Genomic DNA, 27,719 nt, shown 5'->3' with positions numbered 1-27,719 from the left:
TAGTGAACCAGCGTTATGGTGAAACATGGAGATAGGTAGGTCGGGGGTTTATGGCTAACACAGGAATCGCCAGACCACCTTACCATGATAAAATTACAGCGAAGTGAAGGGGGGGGGGGGGGGGGGGGCTTATTTGTCACTTTTAGATGCCGTGTTCTCTTGTAGTGTTGACGATTTCCCCAATTGGGCGAGGGAAATTCCAGCTAACTACAATGAAGTTACCACACAGACCGCAGAATCTCACCAGCAGAATTAACATTGCAACTGAGAATGTTGTGCAACATAACAAAAATGTTTGAATGTGTGAATTCCCACGGTAGCCCCTGTATGTCACCTGGGTAACAGTGAACCCCCCCATGACGACAGACGCTAAAGACCTGTTCCAATCAACACATTTACATTACATTTAAGTCATTTAGCAGACGCTCTTATCCAGAGCGACTTACAAATTGGACCTCCATCATCCTGGTTACAGCATCACACACCTGGCTACCACTCTGGTAGAGAGAGGCTAGGGCCATGCCATCACCATCACCCTAACCGTTGCTAACCATAACTACCAAAACATTACTCAAGACATCACATCTCTAATATACACTGAGTCTACAAATCATTAGGAACACCTGCTCTTTCCATGACAGACTGACCAGGTGAATCCAGGTGAAAGCTATGATCCCTTATAGATGTCACCTGTTAAATCCACTTCAATCAGTGTAGATGAAGGGGAGGAGACAGGTTAAATACGGACTTATGCTTTGAGACAATTGAGACATGGATTGTGTATGTGTGCCATTCAGAGGGTGAATGGGCAAGACAAAAGATATCAGTGCCTTTGAACGGGGTATGGTAGTAGGTGCCAGGCACACCGGTTTGCGTCACGAACTGCAACGCTGCTGGGTTTTTCACGCTCAACAATTTCCTGTGTGTATCAAGAATGGTCCACCACCCAAAGGACATCCAGCCAACTTGACACAACTGTGGGAATCACTGGAATCAGCACCTTGTAGAGTCAATGCCCTGATGAATTGAGGCTGTTCTGAGGGTAAAAAGGTGAAAGTCAATATACTCTTAATGTTTTGTACACTCAGTGTACTCAGCTTTGAATAGTAGCGTGCTACTATGGCTGACCCTGTAAAACAACACATTTCACTGCACATATTCGGTGTATTTCAAAATAAAACTATTTTTGTAAAAAGAAAAAGAGGTATACTATGACAAGCCACTAGAAGTCAACTAACACTGTCACAAAGCTAAACACAAACGTTCGGTCAGCCACCAGATCACCCCCACGTCTGACTCCAGTAATGAGACAAACAGAGAACCCCCCTGCCAGCCTCATAGTGGTTTGGTCCAGAGCCAGACAGGCGACATAGAAGGGCTCAGTTAAAACATAGATAACAGACTACGAACACACACAGAGACGGCGAGAGAGAGAGAGACAGAGAAAGCGAGAGAGTGAGAGACAGAGGGAGATAAAGGATGACGTAAAGATGACGACCTACAGACACTAGTTCCTGACAGGCCGAGAGATAAGTGATTGATTTGATAAGAAAGGGAGAGAAAGAGAAGGTTCCGGAGAGTCTGGCGAGCGAGAGATGAGGGAGGAGGAGGGCCTGTGTGTTTCTCTCCACACTGGTCCATTACATACCTGGCCCCAAAAAGGTTTTGAAGGAAACACACAGTCTGCCTGCGTCCGTTCCGTTGCCAGGCTCCCACAGTGTGTGTGTGTGTGTGTGATGCAGAATAGCTCGTCACCAACGCAGCCAAGCTTTTCCCACACACACTACCGCCTACACACACCGGGAGAGCACCGATATGGTCAAACACACACAGAGAACATCCTGCAGTGGGTATTTATGGTCAGTAGAGAACAGAGGTAACTCTCTTCCTCTATAGTAGAGCACTGCTGCCCAGTCTCTTCAGGTCTAGCTGTTTGGCCTTCTAAAACTGACAACCTCTCACCTTTTTACTGTCACAGCAGGTCTTTAACCGTGACTGGTGCCCCAAGAATAAGGATAGAGAACGCAGGCTGAAAAGAAGGTAGTGTTTACATGTGCCTATTTAGGCCTCTGAACAGCTTACTGTTGTATTCAGTTGAAACGCACTCAGAGAGAACCGGAGAGAGAGAGGGCTGAAATATGTTCCTCTCCCCCATTCTGTTGGAGAACGTGGATTGTCATCCTGGCTGGAGTGAAGCTGAACACGCGCGGCTTCTGAAAGTCTCAGAGTCCACTCAGGAGGAAAGCCGTGTCCAACACCCCTCTCTCCCACTCTGGATCCTCTACCACGACTTCTACTGACAGACACGGTGAAATGTTCTGATATACACATTCTAGGACATGTACAGGGCTGAAAGTCTACTGTGGTATTTTGGCAGCCTGTTGGTTTACACGGGTTGAGGAGATGGAAACAGCAAGAGCGGTTTTATCTAACTGCCATCGCACCTGTGCTTGTAACAACTGTCAGTGTGTGTGTGTGTGTGTGTGTGAGATGTCACTGTTAAGGACGGTACACACACAGACACGGTGCACGTGTGTGACGTTGAGAAAAAAGGAGAAGAGGGAGAGACGCTGCTCTGAGATCAGACAGGAAGTTGCCGTCAGAGACTCAGGAAGTAGCTAAGCCTCCCTGAGGGGTGTGTGTGGATGCCTTGAGGAGGGGAGAGGGCGTCAGTAGAAGGTTCCTGCGGAACAGAAGCGGTGTGTGTGAGAATGTGTGTGTGTGTGCGCGTGCGGACAGAATAAGAACGTGTAAGTATGTGACAGTGAGAGTAACCCTGAGTCAATACAAAACCATTAACAGGGTTTCACCTCTAAAACCCTTGAATCCGTGTCAGACAGGCATGACGTCACCCTCGTGTTTAACCAACGACACATGCTCCAAAGCAGGTGGCAAAACAAACGGAACGGAGACATTTGAACGTTAACTGGCGATAAACAAGGCTGAAGGCAGTTTTTCCTTCTTCTTGATTGTCCGCTAATAAAGCCTGAGGGGGCCGACTGACGCGCGTGTGGGAAGGGTTATTTCCAGTCAGTCGCTCAAGCAGATGTCCTCAACATCTCTTTCACAGAACATGAGTTCACAAGAAGGGGTGACGTTCTTCTTTTCGCGGTTTCCAGAAACAGCATGACTTCAAGCGGGAGATGGTCTGACTAAGAGCCCATGCCTTTGTCTGATCACACACACACACCTGCGTGCCAGTGTGTGAGCATGTGAAGCAGTGACTCACTACACGAAATGTCTGCGAGACCGAAAACTGTATATGCGACTATATAGAAATATGTTATGTGACATTTGTGCCGCCGAAATCTGAACGACCATATGCGTGTGTTTACGTTCACTATCGACAATACCACTTGATCAAACTCACTTCCCTTCCCGTTCCTTCACTTCAAAAAACCCAACCTGCCTGCCTTTTCCCCGAACACGGCGGCTCACAACATCACAGGGAAACGGCGTCACACACACACACACACACACGACACCCTGCTTTCTCTGTATGAGGGTACCAGAAAGGGACAGAACAGCCCAAAATCCCCCCTCCCCCAGCCAGTGTCTTCAGTACTACCCATGGCCTCACTTCTCAGAATCTAGAGCAAGACAGACACAAACAAACAAGTCAGCACCCTGATTAGTTCCCCCAAAAACACACACAGACCACAACAGAGCCGAGACTCTGTTTCCTAGACAACGGTTGCCGTGGTATCAGTGGCGTCGCTGCAGACGGTTATTAAGGTGGAGAGAGAGAGATACAGAAATAGAAAGTTCTTTCTCAAGAGAGATTGACTTCTTTCTCCACTATTCCCTGGTACAGATTGAACAGTCTCCATTCCGTAGTACAGATTGAACAGTCTCCATTCCGTAGTACAGATTGAACAGTCTCCATTCCGTAGTACAGATTGAACAGTCTCCATTCCGTGGTACAGATTGAACAGTCTCCATTCCGTGGTACAGATTGAACAGTCTCCATTCCGTGGTACAGATTGAACAGTCTCCATTCCGTGGTACAGATTGAACAGTCTCCATTCCCTAGTACAGATTGAACAGTCTCCATTCCCTAGTACAGATTGAACAGTCTCCATTCCCTAGTACAGATTGAACAGTCTCCATTCCCTAGTACAGATTGAACAGTCTCCATTCCCTAGTACAGATTGAACAGTCTCCATTCCCTAGTACAGATTGAACAGTCTCCATTCCCTGGTACAGACTGAACAGTCTCCATTCCAAGAACAACATTAACATTAAGGTCAACCTGTAGTACTGGCAGGTTATTAAAAACATCATTTCAGACAGTGAAATAGGATGCGTGTACCAGAGTTAGCTAAGCACAGCTACTCTTCAGCAGCAGCCCCTCATTTTCAAGCTGACCCTCAACACACTCCCATCTGAGTGTGTGTGCGCGCCATTCGGGACCAAGCAGAGCAGAGAACATTGCTGACGGTAGTCAACAAACCCCTTGGACTGAACGTCCCCCACCCCACAGGCAGAGATAGGAGTGGGAGTCTGTTGAGAATCAGGTTGGCCTTTATGTTCCTTCCCAGAGCTGGAGGTCTGCGATCTTGTCTCCACTGAACAACAACATTAAGGACAACCTGACCCTGGACACACTCCGACCCCTATCTGGGCGCGTGTGCGTGCCTGCCTATCGGGACAGAGCAGAGAACATGACTGTCGTAGTCAACAAACCTCTTGGACTGAAGGTTCCCTATCAGAGTCAAAGCCAGATGAGGTACAGCTACCGTCCAGTCCGGTGTTCATATTATAGTTGGTAGGTAATAATTACACAGCTCTAGTTATCTCTGAACAGACATAAAGCAGTGATAATGATGCACATAGGCATTTCTGTTGTTGTTGTGGCAGACTGAACTGTGTGTTCAGTTAGCCCAAAGAACACTGGACTGTTCGTTTACCGATTGTCCTCACCTCTCTCGATCTTTGTTTTTCTCTTTTTCTAATACTCACCTCTCTTTCTCTGTCCTCTCCCTTTCTTGCTCTTTCCAACACTCATTCTTGGCCCCTCTCTCCCCCCCCTCTCTCTCTCTCTCCCCCTCTCTCTCTCTCTCTCTCTCTCTCCCCCCCTCTCTCTCTCTCCCCCTCTCCCTCTCTCTCTCTCTCTCTCTCTCTCTCTCTGAGGGGTTGGAGTAAAGTAGTCACTGAGGTGACAGAGGGGAAAACAGCACATTCCTTCCCTGTGTGTGTTGTGGCGTGTTAGTCATACACACGCACGTTTGTACACCTCCCTTTCACCTCTGCATCATCGGTGGCACTTTGCCAGGGGTAACGAAACTAAAGAATAGTCACAGATCCCACGAGGGAGCTTCATGACACACACACACACACACACACACACACACACACACACACAGAGACACGGTTCTGGAACTCCATAACAGGAACACATATGGCTCTAGAACAGTAGAACGTACAGGCAGAAACACAAAAACAACCTCACCGACATAGTCGACACACACGGTGTGGTACACCAGCCATTCCTACCGGTCTCCATAGAGTCACAGCTAGAGGCCTCAACACTGCTAGGTGGAATTCCACACAGAGCTGCCTGAGCTTTACCCCAGTAATTCCTAGCACCTCCTCCTCCCACAACACCCTGCTTCTTTGCTCTCCTACCAATACACTTGTTCTTACTCTAAATGGACCTCGAGGCCCTACTCTCTATAAATCCACTCCTGTATATTTGAAAGGATTGGATAGGTGGAAGCAATATGTACCGGTCTTCATTTTCATCCGAAAAGGCTGCCTGCTAGATGTTTGAGATGGGACAAGAGGTTCATGTTATTGTTTGCAGCGTGTCAAATGCTGTGCTCCACTTCCTTGTTGATGAAATTACACCTTTCGTTTCAGGTAGAGCAAAACAAGGCTTTTAAGTGTCTGACATCATCGAGTTAGTTCTCCTTGCCTCTGACCCAAGTAACCACCCCAAGTCACCACCCACACACACAAAAACACACCCAATATGAAAGTTTGTTTTTTCACGGGCGCAATACAAGGAAAATAATGAGAGAGGGCCTGAGACAACATGAGAAAGTTCACACGATACACTGATCCCATTTCATCACAACCTTCCTCAACGACTGAGGAAGTGCTAGGTGACGAAGAAATGTAAACTAGCCTACTGACCCACATTACTCATGCCACAAACACCTCCTACACAACCGCCACTCATCCCCTACACACACAAGCCACACCTGTTTCTACAACCAATCTCACACCCACACCACCTGTCAATTATGTAAGAAACACCCATCCTCAAAACAGCATGGGCCAAACATCTTTATCCGTCACCTACATACACACACACATTATAGCCCTGCTTATTCCCCTTTCATCAGTGTTGACTCAAGTTGACCCTTAATATGTAACTTTTCGGGAAACCCGACCAAATTCACATAGAAGTTTTGCAACCTGTAAATGGCAGGGCGAAAAATATTCTGACAAATATTTGGTGTGTGTACAACTTTAACGGTACATGTTCGTCACAGAAGTAGTAGCGGCGTTTGTTCATTCACTCTCATTTAGATCACGGGATGGGACACACGGGGGCGGGTGATTCAAGCCAGAGCAAGAAACAGTCACTTGGCTACTATTCAGCCAACAAGCTAGAGCTGTATGATAGGCGAACAAAACAAAATATATATATTTTCGTAAGCAGCTTTCAACCTAACTTTACAGCTCGAGACTTCAAAGAGTCACAAACAAGAAACACGCCACTCGTTTCCATGTCTATCGACTTGGTTGATCGGAAGTGGGGTTCAAAGGGTTTCACCGACCCCATGCCAGCACACGCCGGTCCTTAGAACAAGGCTCGGTTTATAACGGCCCATAAAATGCATAGCACCGAGTCGAGTTTTTTTTTTTACCCCGTCAAATTATCACGAATACCGTCAATAACAGGCTAACTTTCCAACCGTGTTTCAATTGCTTATTCTGTGCCATTTCTCTTCCCCGACGGCTCTTTCAGACAGAAAGGGGGGTATTTTGAGACACAGTGAGTGACACACCAAAAACCAGACCAAAAACACCACCCTCCCCCCGTGGAAGATGCAAATGACTTCCTTTCAATTCGGCTCTTTTGTGTGCGAGAGGAAGGTCTGACTTGGGGCAACACATTCGCTTTATAAGGCAGCTTGCCTACCTCCCTCTGTCTGCCCATCCCCATTCAACACTTCCCCAGTCAGCCCTCCCACAAACAAAGGCCCGGAGGAGGGGGGAGATCTTTACACAAGCCATTTCTTTCTCCCTCCATATATTCCTCTTATCTGTCCCACAAAACACACGTGGGATGCTGCTATGTTTCTGAAGTGCCTCCCTCTTTCTACTGTCAAAATAAATTCACCAAAACAATCGCACAAGCGTCAACAGAATAGACTATTGTCTTGTTGCAATTTACGCATTCAACCTATTATGTAGACTGCATGTATGTCATTACATATGAGCTAAAATGGGAATTATAATAGGCGACGTATTCCCCATCTAATATATTTGATACAAACGACAAGAGTTAACGAAGTCAGCGTGAGCAAACAAGTCTTCCGGTTTCATCTATTAACTATTAAATGTTGTACACTAACGTTACCAGGCTCACTGAACATCAACTCCTCCACCCTGTCGCTAAATTTCACTTTCTGAACGCGCTCTCTTGTAAATCCACATGAACAAACAAGCCGAAGAGAAAACTACGAAAAGCCCAAGTAGACATTTCCAGATAACTCAACTTTTACCAAAACGTTTTAAAATAACTCGTCCTACAAGGTGTCAAGTAAAAACGGTCAATGGCAACATGTCTCTCTGTGTACATTAGACAAACAGCGGCGAAAGATAAAAAGTTATTTTACATTCGAATAGTATTGCAACAGAATGTAACCAGCTCGTAATAAGAGACGTTCACAATGTAACACAGAACTTATAAAGATATTCACCAATGTAACACTGGAGTAATAAATATATTCACGTACTGCTGTCTGGAGTAGTAGACATCGTTGAGAATATTTCCAAAACAAACGAGCTTTTTCACCAGTAAAAATAGTTCAGTGTGTAACACTGTAGTCCGTATTTGCTGAGTTTCCTGAATCCAGGCAGTAGTTGGAGCTGTATCTGCAAGTTTCTCTCTCTGTGCAGCTGAATTCCAGCGACTCAGACAACTGACTCAGGCAAATGTAACATAGTTCACTTAGTCTCACTCGCTTCCTTTCGAAGCTCTTGTAAACTTGTATCACTTGACGCCCGACTAATGTCACTCTGTCTGGCTTTGAAATCCTAGTTTCAGTCGACAAGCGAGATACGCTTTTTATTATTCCGTTTGTTTTCTCCCTGCCTTCTATCTTTTTTTTACAGCCCTCGTCTTCTTCTCACTCTCTGTCGACATAAGGCAATTAGGTTGCGCTGAGTCGAACTGTGTTTTAAAGGGACAAGTCTCTTGGCTCGGTGCTCAACCTATGATGCTATCGCTACAGATTCACACGCCAACCCACTGGCTGCGTCTTCCACACACACACAGACACGACACGCCCCCCCCTGCGCCCTGCTCCGTCCGTCCGCTCGCTCGCTGACGTCACCACACCGTCCCCGGAATTCCCTGACAGAGCAAACTGGCTTCGAATACCGAGAGACTCACTCTAGCCGCGACTACCGGGGCGTGTTCCTCTGCCTCGGTGTGCTTTTTTTTTTTTTTTAAGGTGGGCTCGCTTCGTGACTGACCTACCGGTTGATCACCCGGACAGCTTTTCCGTCTGGCTGCCTATTTTTGGACAATGTACTATCCTGACATCACAGCTATTAAAACCTTTATAGTGTCCTGCTGTAGTCTAAAATGATCCCATGTTGATCTAAGGGCAGTAATACCATCTATAATTGATATCCTGCCCGAAAATAGAACATAATAGCAAAGACTAGAATAGATAACAAATACAGAATAATATGAAAATATCTTATATCCTGTTATAAACCATTTATAACACCAATAATATCAATGGTTAATTAGAATAACTGATAATATTCATGAATATTGATAAGTCAATGTACTGCCTTAACATTTTTCCACAATACACTATATATACAAAACTATGTGGACACTCCTTCAAATTTGTGGATTCAGCTATTTCAGCCACACCGGTTGCTGACAGGTGTATAAAATCGAGCACACAGCCATGCAATCTCAATAGAAAAACATTGGCAGTAGAATGGCCTTACTGAAGAGCTCACTGACTTTCAACGTGGTACCGTCATAGGATGCCACCTTTCCAACAAGTCAGTTCGTCAAATGTCTGCCCTGCTAGAGCTGCCCAGGTCAACTCTAAGTGCTGTTGTTGTGGAAACGTCTAGAACAACAACAGTTCAGCCGCGAAGTGGTAGAGCACAAAAGCTCACAGTTCACTACATGCCCCAATGCATAGTGCCAACTGTAAAGTTTTGTAGAGGAGGAATAATGATATGGGGCTGTTTTTCATGGTTCGGGCTAGGCCCCTTAATTCCATTGAAGGACAAATCTTAACATTACAGCCATACAATGACATTCTAGACCATTTTGTCCTTCCAACTTTGTGGCAACAGTTTGGGGAAGGCCCTTTCCTGTTTCCGCATGACAATGCCCCTGTGCACAAAGTGAGGTCCATACAGAAATGGTTTGTCGAGAACGGTGTGGAAGAATTTGACTGGCCTGCACAGAGCCCTGACCTCAACCACATCGAACACCTTTGAGATGAATTGGAACACAGACTGCGAGCCAGGCCTCGTCGCCCAACATCAGTGCCCAACCTCACTACTGCTCTTGTGGCTGAATGGAATCAAGTCCCCGCAGCAATGTTCCAACATCTAGTAGCCTTCCCAGAAGAGTGGAAGCTGTTATAGCATCAAAGTGGGGACCAATTCCATATTAATGCCCATGATTTTGTTGTGTACATGTGGAACAGGGGATATAATACGGTTGATCAATTCCCAACTCTGTTCTGTACCAGGTTTCTGGCTCTCTGGGGACGGAAATGGCTGGACACCCCCCCCCCCCCCCCCCCCCCCTCCCCCCAGGACTCACCAACGTGGGTACTATCATAATGCCAAACACATGGTCTGTTATTAAAGGCAGCATGTGTCACACACACACACAACAGTATATTTAGATCCACCACCTCAGCAGGATAGGAGTGTGTCATTGATGATTCTCCCACAGAAACAAAAGCAGGGACACACACACAACATGAGTTTGAACTGCCAGTTCCCGTTACCGATAGTAAATTACATCGTGACCTCACAAGGAGATAATCTCTGGCACAATGAACATACAACATGTCTTTCCTCTCCCCAGACAAGACACACACGCACACACACGCACACACACATACAACTACGCACATAGAGAGAACACACATATAGAACCACACTAGAGAAAGACTTAGACATATCAATGTGAGAGTGCTCTGTCAATGTGAGAGTGCTGTATGTCAATGTGAGAGTGCTCTATGTCAATGTGAGAGTGCTCTATGTCAATGTGAGAGTGCTCTATGTCAATGTGAGAGTGCTCTATGTCAATGTGAAAGTGCTATATGTCAATGTAAGAGTGCTCTATGTCAATGTAAGATTGCTCTATATCAATGTGAGAGTGCTCTATATCAATGTGATTGTGCTCTATGTCAATGTCAGCGTGTTCTATGTCATTCCAAGATGGCATAGCAGTAAGACGTCCTTTGTCCTCCTCTTGTCGTGTCCCGTGTATATATATATTTACATCTTTTCTTCGCATATTTTTTTATATATTTTTTTCCCAAAAACTCAGCCTCAAAACACTGTCCTGCAAACCGCCTCACCAATTAAAAAAAAAAGTATTATTTACCTCAAATCTGAAATCCACAATAGAAGCTAGCCAGAGGTTAGCCAGAGGTTGGCCAGTTCACTGGCTAACGTTGAGTTCAGCTAGCCATGGTTGGCGGTCATCAGCTATCCCTTAGATCGAAAAGCTATCGGCAGTTTTGTACAGCGCGACTCAGACCAGAGCATACCGGACCTATTTTCTCTCCATATCCCCGGATTTTTACCGCAGTCTCTGGACATTTACACCTGGATCTTGCAGCTAGCTAGCTGCTACCCGAGTGACTATTGGCTAACGTTGATCCCAGAGCTAACATCAATTATTGCGGAGCTAGCCAGCTGAAGAGTTCCATCAGCCACTCCTGGGCTACAATCACCTATCCGGACCCGTTTTACTGCCCATGCGGAGCCCCATCGGGCCTTCACGACTGGACTACCGACGTTATCTGCCCGAGGGAGTTATCCAACTGGCCCCTCTGTCACGACGTAACCTGAACGCCCATCTGCGGCCCGCTAATCGTTAGCTGTCTTACCGACTGCTATCTGTATAGGTCTATCGGAAATTTTCTTGGGCCACTATAACTATAACTATTTTGCCAATTGGACTGGTCCCCCCCTACCACACAGAACCCCACTAATCTACAGACGGAAACGCACAAGGTGGCTAAAAACAGAGCTCCCTCCATCTTCTGCCAGCTTGCTACCTATGGCCCGGCTAGCTGTCTGAATCTCACGGGACCCTTATGATCACTCGGCTAAGCATGCCTCTCCTTAATGTCAATATGCCTTGTCCATTGCTGTTCTGGTTGGTGTTTATTGGCTTATTTCACTGTAGCCTCTAGCCCTGCTCATTATACCTTATCCAACCTTTCAGTTCCACCACCCACACATGCTATGACATCTTCTGGTTTCAATTATGTTTCTAGAGACAATATATCTCTCATCATCACTCAATGCCTAGGTTTACCTCCACTGTATTCACATCCTACCATACTTTTGTCTGTACATTATACCTCGTTGGCTGGCCCTCACTTCAAATTCGTCGCCAAACCCACTGGCTCCAGGTAATCTACAAGACCCTGCTAGGTAAAGTCCCCCCTTATCTCAGCTCACTGGTCACCATAGCAGCACCCACCTGTAGCACGCGCTCCAGCAGGTATATCTCTCTGGTCACCCCCAAAGCCAATTCCTCCTTTGGCCGTCTCTCCTTCCAGTTCTCTGCTGCCAATGACCGGAACGAACTACAAAAATCTCTGAAACTGGAAACACTTATCTCCCTCACTAGCTTTAAGCACCAGCTGTCAGAGCAGCTCACAGATCACTGCACCTGTACATAGCCCATCTATAATTTAGCCCAAACAACTACCTCTTCCCCTACTGTATTTATTTATTTTGCTCCTTTGCACCCCATTATTTATATTTCTACTTTGCACTTTCTTCCACTACAAACCTACCATTCCAGTGTTTTACTTGCTATATTGTATTTACTTTGCCACCATGGCCTTTTCTTGCCTTTATCTCCCTTATCTCACCTCATTTGCTCACATTGTATATAGACTTATTTTTCTACTGTATTATTGACTGTATGTTTGTTTTACTCCATGTGTAACTCTGTGTTGTTGTATGTGTCGAACTGCTTTGCTTTATCTTGGCCAGGTCGCAATTGTAAATGAGAACTTGTTCTCAACTTGCCTACCTGGTTAAATAAAGGTGAAATAAAAAATAAAAATAAATAAATGTGAGAGTGCTCTATGTCAATGTGAGAGTGCTCTATGTCAATGTAAGAGTGCACTATGTCAATGTAAGAGTGTGTGTTTGATTGTAAATCTTGTAATGACAAGTCAAAAACAAAGTGATGGAGTGTGTTCAGAGCAATGCATTATAGAGAGATATATATTGCTTTGTGTATTAACTCTTTATTCTCTACTATCCCATGCATGTGTGTTTGAGTGGGCTATAAACTTCATAGCTTTCAGTCATCAATGTACTTTATACTCAGGGGGCTGTGTGTGTATGTGTGTGTGTGTGTGTGTGTATTGTGGGGGGTTACGGGCTGAAGCAGTGTGTGTGGTACACTTGAGTCCCACCCTGGCCACATCAATCAACAGCCTATTCTTGTTCCCCCCAGCAAATGTAAAATAGACCCAGTAAGCAAAATCACTGAAAAGATGTCTAAAATACGTATTTTCCAGACATTAATGTTAGGTTCTGAATGAAAGGTGAAAATACATATTTTCCGGACGTTTAAAATACGTATTTCCGGATGTTGAAAATCTTTATTTTCGGGACGTTGAAATCCGGTACATTTTCGGTTCTGAATGAAAGTTGAAAAGACGTCATTTATAGACGTCTATGTTTGGACCAAATCAAGGATGGTCTAGACCGGACAAAATCTGAACCAAACATAGACGTTTATGGTTTTTCGCATATGCCACTGGTTGATAGAAATTGTCATTGTTTAGGGAAAGAATTGTGAGGTTTTATGTGTTGTTGGAGGTGCCTTTTGGTCAGTTTAGCCAAGAAAACGCCTCCTTCCTCAATCTGCCACCATAGGCGGCTGCCTAATCCTGCCTAATGAGCGGGCCTGCCCTGCATAGTACAGTATTGTGTACATGTGTACAGTATGTGTGTGTGTGTGTGTGACGCTGTGTGTGGGGGAGATGTGTGTGAATGTGAAGTAGTGTATATGTCTTCCTGTTGAGTAGTAGAATCCCCCTTCCTCTCCCACAGCAGGGGAGGGTAAGCGGGGGCAGACTGTCCTTAAGGATGTGTGTTTGTGATTGTGTGACTGTGTGTGTGTGTGTGTGTGTAGAGGGTAATTACAGTGACTGGGCCTACTGTAATGAGAGGAGAGGGACTGAGAGAGAGAGAGAGAGAAGCGCTGCAGGGAGAGTGGAGTGAGTTCAGTTCTCATACTGCAGATATATATAGCATCTCTCTCATGGGTACAAGTCAAAAAGATTCCTGTCATTCCTACTTCACACAAACACATCTACTGTATACAGTACAGGCTCAAGTGACGCCCACACACACACACTGGAAAAATACATTAAAGAGTGACTACACCTAAAAACCAATGAATCCCTTGGAAAACAGTGTATGTGGCATCAAACATGTATTCTAGTGTCAAAACTGACTACAAAGTGAAAATAGGATCATTTTGGTGATAAAGTCAGTCTTGTCTAAAATGGAGTTTGGGACCTCAGTGTGTCACAACGAGTAAATGAAGGTTGGGTTTGGATTACAATTATGTAAACAAATCATGCCCCCTTTTGTCATCTCCACATGCAAATCGCCCCTCCGCTCACTTTGCTTCACTTCATTGAATATGGGCTCCGTTGTTTAATCACCCCAAACAAATGCGCTCAAAGAATCGCGGCCGTTTGAGACTGAAAAGCCCTATAAGGATTGAGCATGCAATCCACAGCCAACAACTATGGCTTGCATGCCCTGCCGAAGGACCCTATCATGCGGAATAGGTGGTTAGACTTCGTTGGTCCCCAGTGGTGGTGAGTATACTGGTAGCTAGACTATAGACCCCTTGATATTTATCTGGTTATGTATATTATGATCATCATTATCACTATCATCGCTAGCATAGAATAGTCACTTTTATAATGTTTACATACTGCTTTACTAATTTCATATGTATTTACTGTATTCTATTCTTCTGTATTCTAGTCAATACCACTCCGACATTGCTCGTCCTAATATTTAAATATTTCTTAACTCCATTCTTTTACTTTAGATTTGTGTGTATTATTGTGAAATTGTTAGATATTACTGCACTGTTGGAGCTAGGAACACAAGCATTTCACTACACCCACAATAACATCTTCCAAATACCAAATATGTGTATGTGACCAAATAAATTGAATTTTGATTTGATGTTTGCTAGCTAGCTACAAACTAGCTAGCTAATTACCTAACTAGTTGGCTAGCTAGCTAATGTTAGCCTACCTCAATACAACTCTGATTTGGCTTGGAAACACAATAACATTTCAACAGAAGGCAAATTATTAGTAGGAAAACCGTTTGTCAAGATTGTGATGTCGCAAGATTGACTAGATGCAGTATAACTTTAGCCAGCTAACTAAGATTGAGGGGACCACAGTATTTGATTGAAGAGACCACCGTAAAGTTGTTTCCTACAAATTATTTGCCTACTTTAGCAATGTAATAGTATTTCCATGGCTCTCTAAGTTAGTGTAATTTAGACAAAACAGTCACATTAGTCTCCATGGTGCAACCCATGTCTAGGGCACAAACCACACCAGCCCAGGGCATCCATGTCTGGCTTCTTCACCTGCGGGATCATCTGAGACCAGCCACCCGGACAAATGCTCACCTTTGATGGCCACTGGCATGCTGGAGAAGTGTGCTCTTCACGGATGAATCCTGGTTTCAACTGTACCAGGCAGATGACAGACAGCATGTATGGCGTTGTGTGGGTGAGCGGTTTGCTGATGTCAACGTTGTGAACCGAGTGCCCCATGGTGGAGGTGGGGTTATGGTATGGGCAGGTATAAGCTAAGGACAATGAACACAATTGCATTTTATCGATGGCTTTTTTGAATGCACAGAGATACCGTGATGAGATCCTGAGGCCCATTGTCGTGCCATTTATCCGCCGCCTTCACCTCATGTTTCAGCATGATAATGCACAGCCCCATGTCACAAGGATCTGTACACAGTTCCTGGAAGCTGAAAATGTCCCAGTTCTTCCACGGCCTGCATACTCACCAGGCATATCACCCATTGAGCATGTTTGGGATGCTCTGGATCGACGTGTACGAGGCAAATTGTGGTTACACCAGATACTGACTGGTTTTCTGATCCATGCTCCTACCTTTTTTTAAGGTATCTATGACCAACATATGTGTATATGTATTCACAGTCATGTGAAATCCATAGATTAGGGCCTAATGAATTTATTTAAATTGACTGATTTCCTAATATGAACTGTAACTCAGTAAAGCCTTTGAAATTGTTGCATGCTGCGTTTATACTGTATTTTTGTTCAGTGTATATCACCCTGTCACAGGCCCTCCCAGTCAACACCACATCATAAGATGACCTGCTGCAGTTGTTGGAGAGATGTCCAGTTTGCAGCTGAACATGCAGCAGAGAGAAGACCAGCAAGGGGCCCCTCATCAGTATCATGCAGACATGTCCTCACTGTGAGCATTCCTATGAAAGGAACAGTCAGCGACATGTTGACAAGTATCCGGCCAGCAACCTTCACCTGTCAGCTGCAACAGCTTTCACAGACTCATCATTTGCAAAAATACAGAAGGTAACCCACTTCATTACTTTGATAACCAAATTGTGAAACATCATTTACAGTTGAAGTCGGAAGTTCACATACACTTATGTTGGAGTCATTAAAACCCGTTTTTCAACCACTCCACACATTTCTTGTTAATTAACAAACTATAGTTTTGGCAAGTCGGTTAGGACATCTACTTTGTGCATGACACAAGTAATTTTTCCAACAATTGTTTACATACAGATTATTTCACTTATCACTGTATCACAATTCCAGTGGGTCAGAAGTTTACATACACTAAGTTGACTGTGCCTTTAAGCAGCTTGGAAAATTCCAGAAAATGATGTCATGGCTTTAGAAGCTTCTGATAGGCTAATTGACATCATTTTAGTCAATTGGAGGTGTACCTGTGGATTTATTTCAAGGCCTACCTATCGACATAACCTGAAAGGCCGCTCAGCAAGGAAGAAGCCACTGCTCCAAAACCACCATAAAAAAAACCAGACTACGGTTTGCATCTTCACATGGGGACAAAGATCGTACTTTTTGGAGAAATGTCCTCTGGTCTGATGAAACAATAATAAAACTGTTTGACCATAATGACCATCGTTATGTTTGGAGGAAAAAGGGGGAGGCTTGCAAGCCGAAGAACACCATCCCAACCGTGAAGCACAGGGGTGGCAGCATCATGTTGTGGGGGTGCTTTGCTGCAGGAGGGACTGGTGCACTTCACAAAATAGATAGCATCATGAGGATGGAAAATTATGTGGATATATTGAAGCAACATCTCAAGACATTAGTCAGGAAGTTAAAGCTTGGTCGCAAATGGGTCTTCCAAATGGACAATGACCCCAAGCATACTTCCAAAGTTGTGGCAAAATGGCTTAAGGACAACAAAGTCAAGGTATTGGAGTGGCCATCACAAAGCCCTGACCTCAATCCTGTAGAAAATTTGTGGGCAGAACTGAAAAAGCGTGTGCGAGCAAAGAGGCCTACAAACCCGACTCAGTTACACCAGCTCTGTCAGGAGGAATTGGCCAAAATTCACCCAACTGGAAGGCTACCCGAAACGTTTGACCCAAGTTAAACAATTTAAAGGCAATGCTACCAAATACTAATTGAGTGTATGTAAACTTCTGACCCACTGGGAATGTGATGAAAGCAATAAAAGCTGAAATAAATCATTCTCTCTACTATTATTCTGACATTTCACATTCTTAAAATAAAGTGGTGATCCTAACTGACCTAAGACATGGCATTTCTAATATGATTAAATGTCAGGAATTGTGAAAAACTGAGTTTAAATGTACTTGGCAAAGGTGTATGTAAACTTCCGACTTCAACTGTACGTAAACTTACATTATTTGTTGATTCTTTTCTACTTCTTAGATGCATATAACGTCAAGGGCGTAACCTAGCCTGGTGGAACCCGCCTGATCGCTATGTTCACAATTCTATTTCACTTCACATTTTCAGGAAGCTAGGCATATGTCGCACATCACTGCTTCACATGGGAGCCATTTGATTTTTATCAAAATGCTTTTTTGGGGGCAGAAATCCCTTATGGAACATGTGAACTTTCATGTGCCTTAATAACAAACTTGCATGCCACCTGTAAATACGAATACAATTGTTAAATTATGAGCCTAGTTGGTTTAGCCACGGAAAAATACAGGAACCTTCCCGCTAGCCATGATTGGCTGAAATACTGTAACGGATGGGCTGGACATGCAGAGATGAGCTTGGATTGGTCTGCCATGTAGCATGCTTCTGTCTATAACATGAGCTGCTCAGTATGTGTGGATAATGCTTTCTACCTCAGCTTTTTTTTTAAAGATACCATGAACCACTGAAAAAGTGTCGCTACTGCTCTCAACATTGCTGCCCTGATGTTAATAGCGCTATCGACAAAGATCAGTGGAAAACGTTGTGATGGACTACTTTCTGGAGGATGATCGGGCCATGATGACTCTCTCTGACTAAAAACATTATAATTGAACCAGACGTTGTAGAGTCTTCTGATGACAGTGATGGGGAAGAAATGGCGATCAACAGTGTTATTGTCACGGAAGAAGTTGACCGAGTTTTGAAATCAGTGGAATGCCCAGTGGAAGCAGAGAGATGATTGCCAAATGCGGAGAGAGTCGAAAAGAGAAGGCTGTTGTATAGAACACATGTCTCTGGATTACATCTTCAAACTAAGGGCAACCCTGGCATCCATGACAGAGAGGGAGAAGCGTTCATCCATGTATACAGGTTAGAGTCTAGCTACATTTTGAGATATTATACGTTTCTAATTTGATAGAAAGTAATTTTCATTGCAAGTTATTTTCATAGCTAGCTAGCTAACTTTAGCTGGCTGGCTCGCTAGCTAACGTTAAGTGTATGATCTGTGTAGTAATATTATTTGCATTTCAGAAAACTATTTGCATTGCTAGTTATAGCCTAATGTTAGCTAGCTAGCTAGCTGCAGATTCATGCATGGTGCATGGTAGTATGAGTTGGGATTATGGTTCATTGTTTAGCTAGCTAGCTACATGTCTAAACAAAATACTCAACTATGAAGGTAACCATTTCACTGTGCCATTTACACCTTCTATGTCCTGTGCATGTGACAAATAAACTTTGATAAAGTCAGATTAGGATATAGGCCAAAGACTAGATAGAGTATTTTTACTACTACTTTTTGCTACTACTTTTACCACTTTTAGTCTTGAAATCTTTGGTTGTTTACTACACTACCTTACTCACTCTGTTTAGCACATGGCCTCACATGTGAAACCTTAAAGAGATGGGTGGGGCTAAGGCTTAAGAGGGTTGAAACAATGCTGAATGGGTGGAGACAAAGAAGAGCTCTCCAGTAGGTGTACAAAAACATTCAAGGCAATTTTCTCAAAAGTGGAGTTACAAGTTTATCAACTTTTAAGGTAGAATTACTTTCCCACTGTTCCTCAACTGCAGTGTATGATACACCATGTTCTATCTCTGAGTCTCTACTTTATCCTATGTAAACAAAAACACCATTTAGGTGGCGGGTCACGTTTCATGATATCTGAAGTGAAATAGAAAGGGGAACGCAGTGATCAGGTTGGTTCCACCAAGCTAATCATAACCACCATCGAGAATGCAATCAGTGCTCTGTGTCTGTGTCTGTGTGTGTGTGTGTGTGTGTGTGTGTGTGTGTGTGTGTGTGTGTGTGTGTGTGTGTGTGTGTGTGACCGACCAGTATCTTCGATGACGGGCCAGGAGGTGATCTACGACTGCCATGCCCATCGATGGGGCGCTGGCAGAGACCTTACCTCCAGCCTCACCTCTTGCCCGCTCACCAACACTCGTCCATGGGGAGACTGTCTTGTAAATAGTACCTGTCTGTGTGTCAGATATATTACCTGTCCTGACTGGTAATAAAACAGTGTGTGTGTGTGTTCACAGAAACATGTATGGAGGCAGCACATGGAGACTTGCAAGATGATGTGATGAAGTCCAGACTGACGCGCAGGTTTGATACTGATGTCTCTGAATGGAGAGAGACCTGGCACTCGGAATACATTTCTTTTACCAGACACAACTTTGACTTGTATTGTCTTTTTTAAAATATTAAATTGAATGGTATCATTCAATATACGGAGGGAGAAACCATGTTAATTGTGCACCAGGATCAGGGTACGCCTGGTGTATACGGGACAGCGCACAGGAAGGGCTGACCCCTCTCACATGTTCGCCAAGGTAGCCCCATTACCACCAGACAAAATGCTGATAGGCACAGTGTCTGTAACACCTGGGAATGACAATGAAAGGTGCACTGTGTTATATTGGCAGAACACTGCTTCTATGGTATTATGTAACGCGCCGTTTATCCTACATGGACCCGTTACTACATTAGAACGTTATCGAAACGCTTCGTTTCGAATATCTACATCAATTCGACAGTTTGCATTCTTCTCATACTACTCTGTAGATCAGCCTGTAGTTCTCGAAGTCCACCTGCAGGAGGTTTGTTTGTGATGGGGGAAAACAAGGTTCTGACAGATGGGTGTGTCTTGGTGCTGGGAAGGATATACCCAAGAAGCACCACCATCAAACCACACCCCCAAGCCAACTCACGTTTGGCTTCTGTCATAGCTGCCAGGAAAAACGAGGCCAAATCAGCAGATGCAGTTCCCCTTTCAAATAACATTAATTCTATTTTTTGGGAGCAGAATGCTACATTAGTAGAAAGAAAGAAAGAAAGAGAGAGAGAAAGAGAGAGAGAAAGTAAGAGAGAGAGCGAGCACGAGCGAGAGGGAGGGAGAGAGAGAGGGAGAGAGGGGGAGTGTGTGTGTAGTTACAGTAGTAGGATGTGTCATTGCTGCAGGCAGTGCCTCTCAGCCTCCACTCTGTGTGGACAGGGAGAATAACAGACACGATCATCACCCACTACTCCACACACAGTCCTGACTCAGACCATGTCGCTACAAGTCCAGTCAATCTTACTCCACACACACACACACAGTGACACATCATAATTAACCACACACCCACACACAGGTTTTAGAGGAGAAATGATCGACTCACACCCATCATTACACAAGCCTCACTCATTATCACAAATTTCTCTCTCTCTCTCTCAGTCCCATTCTCTCTCTCTCTCTCTCTCTCTCCCTGTCTCTCTCTCTCCCAGTCTCTCTCTCCCCCTGTCTCTCTCTCTCCCAGTCTCTCTCTCCCAGTCTCTCTCTCCCAGTCTCTCTCTCTCCCAGTATCTCCCAGTCTCTCCCTCTCCCAGTCTCCCACTCTTTCACTCCCAGTCTCCCTCTCTCACCATGTCTCTCTCTCCACGTGTGTGTGTAAGAGAGAGAGAGAGAGTGAGAGAGACCGGGAGAGAGAGAGAGTGAAGTGGGTGTGTCTATGTGTAACAGACACAGTGAAGTAAAAACCATCAGAGCGGTAGAGACTTACCTGTATCACACGTCTTCAGCCTGGTCAGTGGCAGGGATGTTGTAGAGCTTCAGTTAACCACCATATTACCACGCCTCTGTCTCTCTCTGTCCGTCTCTCTGTCTGTCTGTCTCTCTGTCTGTCTGCGCCTCCTGGAAAACAGAACATGGTTGACAACACGGTCAGGCTTGGGGTCAAAAGGTGCTCAACATTTTAATAAGTGGTTACAACATGGTTGGCATGTCATTCAACGGTGGAATGGTAACACAACAAACATTGCAGTCTGGGGTTCACAAACGGTCAACATTTTAGTCTGTGGTCAAAACATGGTTAACTTGTCACTCTGTGGTTCATAAAGCCACAGTGTGAATCAGCCCAAACATGCGGCATTGCCTTGGCTGGTGCTGTGGCCATCTGTGTCTGTGTGTGGCATGTGCTGCCTGTTCCCGAGTGACTCAGAGTGTTACCCCAGGGTCATGTGAACAAGAACAGGTGGCACTCTGGTACACCTCTTCCCACACACATACACACCGGTTTACATGCCCTTTCCTTACATGGGGTTGTGGTTTACACCGAGTGCACTCAACCTAAATGTCATGTACCCTACCCACTCCTACTCCCTACTTTAACTGTTCTCCTCTCCTCCCTCCCCTGTCTGTCCTCCCTCCATCTCTCCTCCTCCTGTTCTCCTCTCCTCCTCCTGTTCTCCTCTCCTCCTCCTGTTCTCCTCTCCTCCTGCTGTTCTCCTCTCCTCCTCTTGTTCTCCTCTCCTCCTCCTGTTCTCCTCTCCTCCTGCTGTTCTCCTCTCCACCTCTCCTCTCCTCCTGTTCTCCTCTCCTCATCCTGTTCTCCTCTCCTCTCCACCTCTCCTCTCCTCCTATTCTCCTCTCCTCCTCCTGTTCTCCTCTCCACCTCTCCTCTCCTCCTGTTCTCCTCTCCTCCTCCTGTTCTCCTCTCCTCCTCCTGTTCTCCTCTCCACCTCTCCTCTTGTTCTCCTCTCCTCCTCCTGTTCTCCTCTCCACCTCTCCTCTTGTTCTCCTCTCCTCCTCCTGTTCTCCTCTCCTCCTCCTGTTCTCCTCTCCTCCTCCTGTTCTCCTCTCCTCCTCTTGTTCTCCTCTCCTCCTCTTGTTCTCCTCTCCTCCTCCTGTTCTCCTCTCCTCCTCCTGTTCTCCTCTCCTCCTCCTGTTCTCCTCTCCTCCTCCTGTTCTCCTCTCTTCCTCCTGTTCTCCTCTCCTCTCCTCTTGTTCTCCTCTCCTCCTCTTGTTCACCTCTCCACCTCTCCTCCTCCTGTTCTCCTCTCTACCTCTCCTCTCCTCCTCTTGTTCTCCTCTCCTGCTGTTCTCCTCTCCTCCTCCTGTTCTCCTCTCCTCCTCTTGTTCTCCTCTCCTCCTGTTCTCCTCTCCTCCTCCTGTTCTCCTCCTCCTGTTCTCCTCTCCACCTCTCCTCTCCTCATGTTCCCCTCTCCTCCTCCTGTTCTCATCTCCTCTTGTTCTCCTCTCCTCCTGTTCTCCTCTCTCCTCCTGTTCTCCTCTCCACCTCTCTTCTCTCACACTGTATCTGGGCTCTCGAGTGGTGCAGCGGTCTAAGACACTGCATCTCAGTGCTAGAGGCGTCACTCCAGACACTAGTTCGATTCCAGGCTGTATCACAACCGGCCGTGATTGGGAGTCGCATAGGGTGGCGCACAATTGGCCCAGTGTGGTCCAGTTTAGGGTTTGGCTGGGGTAGGCCGTCATTGTAAATAAGAATTTGTTCTTAACTGACTTGCCTAGTTAAATAAAGGATAAATAAATAAAATCTCAGTCTGTACAACCTACTGACAGCAGTCTTGCTGGTCACCTTTTCACCCTCTCCACTGACTTAGACTGATCCCCTCCCTCCCTCCCTCTCTGTATCTTCCAACTCAAGATGCAGGGTCATGGAAAATCCAAATGGCAATACCATGTCTATATATCTACCTAATTGCACTCTACACACAATCTTAGATTTCACATGTACTTCTATAAACACAGGTCCTGACAGCTGTGTCAATGAGTGGCAGGAATACATTCTTCTGCCCCAAGCAGTCACGTGGACTAGACGTTAGGGCACTTGACCTTTAACCTATAGGGGTCAGGGATAGTAGGCCTTCTTCCCTGGAGGGCCACAGCTGGTGGGGAGGGCCTTCAGAGGCCCCTACAGTTAAGGTGGGATACTGTGCTATTGTGTATTTCCACCTCTAAACAGAATGGATGAATGTACAATGTAATGTATGGCTGTGGGTGACTCTGACCTCAGTATGAGTGCTTGCTTTTTAGTTCAGTTAGCAGTTTGTTGGAGGTGAAAATATAATTAGTTGGCCATAACATTATGCTCAAATACACACTTCCAATAGATAACACAAGCCCATACTTTCTGAATGTCATATCAGATTTACAGGCATGTTGAATTTATATTGCCCATATCGGCGTAGCCTAACGTCATTCTATGCTAAAACTAAACTAAATGTCAATTCTGACTCAAGATCAGCCCAGAGTGAGATGTGTGGGGGAGATGAGGTTGATTCTAAGAGTTCATCAGAGATAAGACTGAACTGAGATCAGATGATAAGAACGGCTACCACAATATGTAAAGGTTAACCTGTGGGAGGAACACTCTTTGACATGAACCAGCTTACCAGAGATATACATTAGAGAGGAGGAGGAGGACGGAGAACCAGTCTAGTATAGATACATTAGAGAGGAGGAGGAGGGAGAACCAGTCTAGTATAGCTACATTAGAGAGGAGGAGGAGGGAGAACCAGTCTAGTATAGATACATTAAAGAGGAGGAGGAGGACGGAGAACCAGTCTAGTATAGATACATTAGAGAGGAGGAGGAGGGAGAACCAGTCTAGTATAGCTACATTAGAGAGGAGGAGGAGGGAGAACCAGTCTAGTATAGCTACATTAGAGAGGAGGAGGGAGAACCAGTCTAGTATAGCTACATTAGAGAGGAGGAGGAGGGAGAACCAGTCTAGTATAGATACATTAGAGAGGAGGAGGAGGGAGAACCAGTCTAGTATAGCTACATTAGAGAAGAGGAGGGAGAACCAGTCTAGTATAGATACATTAGAGAGGAGGAGGAGGGAGAACCAGTCTAGTATAGATACATTAGAGAGGAGGAGGAGGGAGAACCAGTCTAGTATAGCTACATTAGAGAGGAGGAGGGAGAACCAGTCTAGTATAGCTACATTAGAGAGGAGGAGGAGGGAGAACCAGTCTAGTATAGATACATTAGAGAGGAGGAGGAGGGAGAACCAGTCTAGTATAGATACATTAGAGAGGAGGAGGAGGGAGAACCAGTCTAGTATAGCTACAATAGAGAGGAGGAGGAGGAGGGAGAATCAGTCTAGTATAGATACATTAGAGAGGAGGAGGAGGGAGAACCAGTCTAGTATAGCTACATTAGAGAGGAGGAGGAAGGAGAACCAGTCTAGTATAGATACATTAGAGAGGAGGAGGGAGAACCAGTCTAGTATAGCTACATTAGAGAAGTGGAGGGAGAACCAGTCTAGTATAGATACATTAGCGAGGAGGAGGGAGAACCAGTCTAGTATAGATACATTAGAGAGGAGGAGGGAGAACCAGTCCTAGTATAGATACATTCGAGAGGAGGAGGAGGGAGAACCAGTCTAGTATAGCTACATTAGAGAGGAGGAGGGAGAACCAGTCCTAGTATAGATACATTAGAGTGGAGGAGGAGGGAGAACCAGTCTAGTATAGATACATTAGAGAGGAGGAGGAGGAGGGAGAACCAGTCTAGTATAGCTACATTAGAGAGGAGGAGGAGGGAGAACCAGTCTAGTATAGCTACATTAGAGAGGAGGAGGAGGGAGAACCAGTCTAGTATAGCTACATTAGAGAGGAGGAGGAGGGAGAACCAGTGTAGTATAGCTACATTAGAGAGGAGGAGGAGGGAGAACCAGTCTAGTATAGATACATTAGAGAGGAGGAGGAGGGAGAACCAGTCTAGTATAGCTACATTAGAGAGGAGGAGGAGGGAGAACCAGTCTTGTTTAGTTAGTATATCAGATTTACAGGCATGTTGAATTTATATTGCCCATATCGGCGTAGCCTAACGTCATTTTATGCTAAAACTAAACTAAATGTCAATTCTGACTCAAGATCAGCCCAGAGTGAGATGTGTGGAAGAGATGAGGTTGATTCTAAGAGTTCATCAGAGATAAGACTGAACTGAGATCAGATGATAAGAATGGCTACCACAATATGTAAAGGTTAACCCGTGGGAGGAACAGACTTTGACATGAACCAGCTTACCAGAGATATACATTAGAGAGGAGGAGGACGGAGAACCAGTCTAGTATAGATACATTAGAGAGGAGGAGGAGGGAGAACCAGTCTAGTATAGCTACATTAGAGAGGAGGAGGGATAACCAATCTAGTATAGCTACATTAGAGAGGAGGAGGAGGGAGAACCAGTCTAGTATTGATACATTGGAGAGGAGGAGGAGGGAGAACCAGTCTAGTATAGATACATTAGAGAGGAGGAGGCGGGAGAACCAGTCTAGTATAGATACATTAGAGAGGAGGAGGAGGGAGAACCAGTCTAGTATAGATACATTAGAGAGGAGGAGGGAGAACAAGTCTAGTATAGATACATTAGAGAGTAGGAGGAGGGGCAACCAATCTAGTATAGCTACATTAGAGAGGAGGAGGAGGAGGGAGAACCAGTCTAGTATAGATACATTAGAGAGGAGGAGGAGGGTGAACCAGTCTAGTATAGATACATTAGAGAGGAGGAGGAGGGAGAACCAGTCTAGTATAGATACATTAGAGAGGAGGAGGGAGAACAAGTCTAGAATAGATACATTAGAGAGGAGGAGGGAGAACCAGTCTAGTATAGCTACATTAGAGAGGAGGAGGAGGGAGAGCCAGGCTAGTATAGATACATTGGAGAGGAGGAGGAGGGAGAACCAGTCTAGTATAGATACATTAGAGAGGAGGAGGAGGGAGAACCAGTTTAGTAGAGATACATTTGAGAGGAGGAGGGAGAACCAGTCTAGTATAGATACATTAGAGAGGAGGAGGAGGGAGAACCAGTCTAGTATAGCTACATTAGAGAGGAGGAGGGATAACCAATCTAGTATAGCTACATTAGAGAGGAGGAGGAGGGAGAACCAGTCTAGTATTGATACATTGGAGAGGAGGAGGAGGGAGAACCAGTCTAGTATAGATACATTAGAGAGGAGGAGGCGGGAGAACCAGTCTAGTATAGATACATTAGAGAGGAGGAGGAGGGAGAACCAGTCTAGTATAGATACATTAGAGAGGAGGAGGGAGAACAAGTCTAGTATAGATACATTAGAGAGTAGGAGGAGGGGCAACCAATCTAGTATAGCTACATTAGAGAGGAGGAGGAGGAGGGTGAACCAGTCTAGTATAGATACATTAGAGAGGAGGAGGAGGGTGAACCAGTCTAGTATAGATACATTAGAGAGGAGGAGGGAGAACCAGTCTAGTATAGCTACATTAGAGAGGAGGAGGAGGGAGAGCCAGTCTAGTATAGATACATTGGAGAGGAGGAGGAGGGAGAACCAGTCTAGTATAGATACATTAGAGAGGAGGAGGAGGGAGAACCAGTTTAGTAGAGATACATTTGAGAGGAGGAGGGAGAACCAGTCTAGTATAGATACATTAGAGAGGAGGAGGAGGGAGAACCAGTCTAGTATAGCTACATTAGAGAGGAGGAGGGATAACCAATCTAGTATAGCTACATTAGAGAGGAGGAGGAGGGAGAACCAGTCTAGTATTGATACATTGGAGAGGAGGAGGAGGGAGAACCAATCTAGTATAGCTACATTAGAGAGGAGGAGGAGGAGGGTGAACCAGTCTAGTATAGATACATTAGAGAGGAGGAGGAGGGTGAACCAGTCTAGTATAGATACATTAGAGAGGAGGAGGAGGGAGAACCAGTCTAGTATAGATACATTAGAGAGTAGGAGGAGGGGCAACCAGTCTAGTATAGCTACATTAGAGAGGAGGAGGGAGAACCAGTCTAGTATAGCTACATTAGAGAGGAGGAGGAGGGAGAACCAGTATAGTATAGATACATTAGAGAGGAGGAGGGAGAACCAGTCTAGTATAGCTACATTAGAGAGGAGGAGGAGGGAGAACCAGTCTAGTATAGCTACATTAGAGAGGAGGAGGGAGAACCAGTCTAGTATAGATACATTAGAGAGGAGGAGGGAGAACCAGTCTAGTATAGATACATTAGAGAGGAGGAGGGAGAACCAGTCTAGTATAGCTGCATTAGAGAGCAGGAGGAGGGAGAACCAGTCTAGTATAGCTACATTAGAGAGGAGGAGGAGGGAGAACCAGTCTAGTATAGATACATTAGAGAGGAGGAGGGAGAACCAGTCTAGCATAGATACATTAGAGAGGAGGAGGAGGGAGAACCAGTCTAGTATAGCTACATTAGAGAGGAGGAGGAGGGAGAACCAGTCTAGTATAGCTACATTAGAGAGGAGGAGGAGGGAGAACCAGTCTAGTATAGATACATTAGAGAGGAGGAGGGAGAACCAGTCTAGTATAGCTATATTAGAGAGGAGGAGGAGGGAGAACCAGTCTAGTATAGATACATTAGAGAGGAGGAGGAGGGAGAACCAGTCTAGTATAGATACATTAGAGTGGAGGAGGAGGAGAGAACCAGTCTAGTATAGATACATTAGAGAGGAGGAGGGA

The 27,719-nt window shown here is 45.2% G+C and overlaps 1 protein-coding gene across 1 annotated transcript in view; it reads right to left on the bottom strand.

Moving 5' to 3' along the window:
• LOC115194957 (lysine-specific demethylase 6B) overlaps positions 1-27,719 on the bottom strand; it is a 115,509-nt gene that overhangs the window by 26,500 nt on the left and 61,290 nt on the right. Inside the window, exon 5 of the mRNA XM_029754861.1 lies at positions 21,020-21,150. The gene's annotated coding sequence lies outside the window, so the exon portion shown is untranslated. The remainder of the gene's footprint in view (positions 1-21,019; positions 21,151-27,719) is intronic.

This window comes from Salmo trutta, chromosome 5 (assembly GCF_901001165.1).
Source record: "Salmo trutta chromosome 5, fSalTru1.1, whole genome shotgun sequence".
NCBI classification, from domain to species: domain Eukaryota; kingdom Metazoa; phylum Chordata; class Actinopteri; order Salmoniformes; family Salmonidae; genus Salmo; species Salmo trutta.
The sequence above is the reverse complement of the archived record's forward strand: the minus strand, read 5'-3'. Positions and strand labels throughout refer to the sequence as shown.